Below are 5,000 nucleotides of genomic sequence, written 5' to 3'. Positions count from 1 at the left end.
ATAAACATAAATATATGTTTATATATATGTGTATGTATATATACATAAATAAAGATACATACATGTGTATATATGTATATATGTCACAAGTAAATATATGCATATACATACATATATAAACATAAATATATGTTTATATATATGTGTATGTATATATACATAAATAAAGATACATACATGTGTGTGAATAGGTAGATAGATGAAGATATAAATACACACACACGCACACATTATATAGAGAGAGATGGACCAGTTGAATCAATTTCATATTCCCCTGTGTTTTAGTGTCACTTGGGCAGAAATCTTATTTCCGGGTGATTCACAAGCGTTTAGTGACTTCCCGTTCTAATCTATCTATCATCTGGAATTTTTTTAAAATCTAATTTTCGTGCTCCCCGAAAAGTCGGTTTTTAAATTTTCGCGGTTGCATTTTCGGAAAGAAATACTTAACCTCTGTTTCGCAGTTTTGGTTTAAGGTTTATCAAAACAACCGTCTGGTATCATAAGTGTTTATGATAAAATGGTCTGATGTTGCAAGAATGAAAATAAAGGAAAGTTAAATGGATTTATTACTATAGCTAACATTACTCGAAGAGAGTATTGTTTGAGTAACATGTACTTGATGCATACTTCAGGATTTATAATGGATTAAGATGGATATGATTTCATATAAAAAGTCCTTACTTGCTCTTGCAAAATACTGACAACTGGTCTATAGCTATCATAACTGAGGCGAGATAATCGATCTGTAAGCAATGCAGGGACTCGTTCGGCAAATGTATTCATAAATGATACTTAGGAGTGCATATTTTCATGGATATACAATCAGCATGTAATCCATATAATGACAAATAATATTTAAGAGTTAACCGAGATACGGCTTACGGTAAGCGCCATTCCTACTATTGTACTTGATCACTTTCACTATTCTATACCTAACTGCCATTCATAAAAAAAAACTTTGGAATATATTTTTTTAAGCTTTATTGCTATCGATCATCAACAGTATCTGACAATTGTGAAGTATGTCTGATATTGGTGTAAGTATCACTTGCTATGTAGCTGAATACAGGTCGGTGCTGTTGTCTACACACTACCGGGCCCACCGAGCAAGGCGGACGATGAAAATAATTTTGCACCGGAGGTTTGTCGTACCACAAACCGAAACAGGTAACCTTCGACGTCTGCGTGGTAAACGGCCAGCACAAGCCTTGCCACACATGCAGCTCATCACCATGAGAGTGCCTCTACAATTTTCCATGGACATATCGCTGTAAAGAGTTTTTTATATGCCTGCAACTCCTTCGGTTTTTACATGTATTACAGCAAAAGCACTTGAGACATCGCAGTTCATCTTTATCAATGTAGGATCCATGTACATGGCTTGTGAGGCCTTATATAAATGCCTTATATAAGTTGATTTTGCTCGGTGCTACATAATTCAATGAGATCTTACAATATCTGCATTGGGCAAAGCGGCTGTATAACAAACGCCATATTCTTTCTTCTTTTTTGGTCGGGACAGTTGCCGGTAACCGCTATTTACAATGTTATACTATCCTTGCTAACAAATATTTCAAACGGCGTTTTTTTCTGATAATGCAGTGAGTTTGCACAAAGGAAATTGCATTTATGATAAATCTGTAGACAAACATGTCAGCTAGGTTTTCCAATACAGACATTCTTGGTAACTATATTGGCAGCTTAAGACTGTTGTTGTCTGCTTGAGCCAGTGTGACTGCGGCCGGCACACACGATTTCAATTATAAACCTAAGCATTGACAGATGAGTTCCGCCGTACAATTATACTATTCAAATAAGGAAAACACTCATGTTGAGGCAATGGTATCTGATGAAACCGTATGTGAAGGAAACTGCTTCCTCTATGAATTTATAAGGAGACTGGACTTCAGATATCTGAACACTTGTGGCTCTCTGAACTTTCCTAAATGTGCTCTGTAATTAAATGCATACATTTTCTCATTATAAATGCATAATAATAATAAGGATGACACTGTGAACATCGGTACTCCTACTAAGGACACTGATGATAAAACAGAACAACTCTTATATTAATGGTAACAGCAAAAAGAAAAAACGAAAAAAAAAATGTATATATATATATACTTATAGTAATAAATAAGAATAACAGGTTGATAAACAATAAGCATAATAATTTCACATAAAAATCTACTTTATTTAATCTTTGTCATAGATACTACTATATTTTTATGGTAGACAAAAAGAAAGACAAAAAATCTAGGTGGCAAAAACATAGACCAGGTAAGATGTGGTGATAAAATGAATAAGGATCACATACAGGCCTAAGCATTAGTTTGACAGCCGTTCGAAGTTAGTAAATGTACTATAGTCATTTGAAGTTGTCACCGTCTTGTAACAAAAAGAAAGAAAAAAACAAAACCTTATAACACCACAAATTATCCAACAAATCCAGCATTTAACATTTGCAGGGACTACGAGATCAGGCTTGCCAACCGTTCGGAGTCAGCCATGTCCTTGGTGGAGTGGAACAAAGGCAGCCTCACTAAATTTGTCTTTTCTCCTTTCCTGAACTATTGCTGTGTGGGGGGGGGGGGGGAATATGAACAAACATCTTTATCCATATCCATACATATCTGTGCACACACATACACTTCTATAGAAAACTCCCTCATTCTCTCTCTCTCTCTCTCTCTCTCTCCCTCCCTGTGTTTCTCTCACCTCCTCTCTGGTCAACACGCACACGCGGCGCCCACACACAAACACACATACACGTTTCTGTGCATATTTGTATGTATTATATTACATCAAATACGAATACACACATACACATAAATATATATGTACGTGTAAATGAATACATAGATATACATACATACATATATATAATATATAATATATATATATATAACACTTACTCTCTTACTCTCTCCCTGTTTCTCTCACCATCTTCTCTGGTCAACATTCGTACACGCGGTCGCCCACACACACACACACACACACACACACACACACACACACACACACACACACACACACACACACACACACACACACACACACACACACACACACACACACTGTGCATGTATGTACACACTATATCATATGTGTGTGTGTGTGTGTGTGTGTGTGTGTGTGTGTGTGTGTGTGTGTGTGTGTGTGTGTGTGTGTGTGTGTGTGTGCATATACACATGTACATGTGTGGGTATGCGCGCGTCTGTACTCACATTTTTAATTATGCTAAATATACATTTGTTTATGTATACTCTCTCTCACTAACACACACACACACACACACACGTGCGCGCGCGCACTCTATAGCTCTCGACTATGTGCATGTAAACATATTCACATTTATATACACACGCGCGCGTGTATATGTGTATATATATATAAATATAAATAAATATATATATATATATATATATATATATATATATATATATATATATATATATATATATATATATATATATATAAGTGTGTGTGTGTGTGAACGTGTACACTCCCACATATACGCTCCACAACTATTCACTACAGTTAACAATATCAGCGGATCGATTGCTTCTCGTATGAGATGCGCAAGTGTGTTGGTCAGAGCACCACGGTGCTGCACAATGGCGCAGGTGTGGGTTGGGCTGAGTACGAGCACCATTATAGAAGGTGGTTGCCAACGAACCTCAACATAGAGCATGGAAAAGAAGTTTCAAGACAATGCCCATCTCTGATAACAGCGGCCTGTCGTCTGTATCGAATCACGGCGTACACAGAATTCTACCCCGGATGTATTGATTCATATCTCAGTAATTTGACATTGTTAAAAATCGTAAAATGTCCATTATTTCCATGATATACATTTTACAAAATCTTGTTACGAAAAAACATGTAAATACTTTGCTGAAATTTCATGAATCTAACCGATCTTCAAAGTATTCCCCCACAATTTTAAGGATATTGTGACATCTGAAAACGTGGGGTTGGCAGCCTGCGGACGAGTGCTCGCGACTCGTACTCGTACATGACTCATCGTGTGTCGGTGTTGCCATATTTGCCGCAATACCTCTTTTCATTATTAACTTATTTTACACTAAATGTATAATTACTTAAAGAACATTTTCAGTCACGATTGGATGGTAGTTACATCCCGTGTGCATTTGTGTCAAAGGAAGAGGTGCAAAATCATTCTAAAATTGGAGATGTGGCATATTGAACGAGTCACCCCGAGACCCGTGAAGGTACTAGGTCAGTATCCGCGCATGCGCATACCAAAGAGGCTCTTACTGGCATCCTGTGAAAGCAACGTGCTACCACAAGACACTGAAGCAATCTCTGAGTACTTACCAACACATTTTCAACAAGGAAGGACGAACAGTGGTTAGAAAACGGCCACTTGCAGCGAGAAACTGGAGAAAGACGAGGGGCGCGGCACACAGCAACGCTCCCCGCTACCACTGGTAGCAGCATGGGTTTATGGGTAAAGGCCAACCGAACGAGGCAGGCGCGGTCAACCTCTCTCAACGTTAGTTGTCGAATGTTGCCCTGCTCTAGTTGGTTAGCAGAGGGCTCAACGATATGACATGTTACTCCACAGTGAAGACAGCAGACATACTAAAACGGGATATGCCTGCAACAATGGTTTCCAGACTTCTATTTTTTGATCAGGTGTAGAAAAATGTGAGTATATGTGCACTTTTTAAAAAGCTATCTTCATAAATAGACACTGAACAGTAAGTAGCCATTATGGATGTCATACACATGCATACCTTCCCTCACGTGTACTTGCGCGCATGTATACGGAGACGGATACTGATGTTTATATGTATACATGTATGTATACTCAAAAGTAATGCAATGTCAGCTCGCATACGACCAGTATACATGCATGTAGAAAATACTGGTTTATGAATATTGCATTGTATAGATGTGTATCTATATGCATGTAAACATGAATTTTAAAGAAATTAAACCATATTTTGTGAGATTGAATGTGACATGGA

General features: G+C 37.6%; 1 protein-coding gene across 1 annotated transcript in view; it reads right to left on the bottom strand.

Annotated features, from left to right (window-relative positions):
* Positions 1–4,492, bottom strand: part of LOC125032114 (activating transcription factor 7-interacting protein 1-like) — a 46,758-nt gene extending 42,266 nt beyond the window's left edge. Inside the window, exon 1 of the mRNA XM_047623121.1 lies at positions 4,345–4,492. The gene's annotated coding sequence lies outside the window, so the exon portion shown is untranslated. The remainder of the gene's footprint in view (positions 1–4,344) is intronic.
* Between the last annotated feature and the right edge of the window lie 508 nt (positions 4,493–5,000).

The sequence above is a fragment of the Penaeus chinensis genome, chromosome 14 (genome assembly GCF_019202785.1).
Source record: "Penaeus chinensis breed Huanghai No. 1 chromosome 14, ASM1920278v2, whole genome shotgun sequence".
Taxonomy (NCBI): Eukaryota; Metazoa; Arthropoda; class Malacostraca; order Decapoda; family Penaeidae; genus Penaeus; species Penaeus chinensis.
The sequence above is the reverse complement of the archived record's forward strand: the minus strand, read 5'-3'. Positions and strand labels throughout refer to the sequence as shown.